Genomic DNA, 217 nt, shown 5'->3' on the forward strand with positions numbered 1-217 from the left:
AACTTTCTCATATGGATTAGATCTGTACAACTGGGAGAGGTTCAGAGTATGAACTATGCTTATAGTCAATTCATATGTACAGAGACCTTACTGTTGATCAAAAAAAAAAATCTTAGTTTGAACACATGATTGAAAAGGAACACAGAGAAATTTTTTTTTCTTTTTCTTGTCAACCAGCTCTAATTATAATGTCCACTCTTGCCGTGCCCTGATATAG

Source organism: Nyctibius grandis, chromosome 3 (genome assembly GCF_013368605.1).
Source record: "Nyctibius grandis isolate bNycGra1 chromosome 3, bNycGra1.pri, whole genome shotgun sequence".
Classification (NCBI taxonomy): Eukaryota; Metazoa; Chordata; class Aves; order Nyctibiiformes; family Nyctibiidae; genus Nyctibius; species Nyctibius grandis.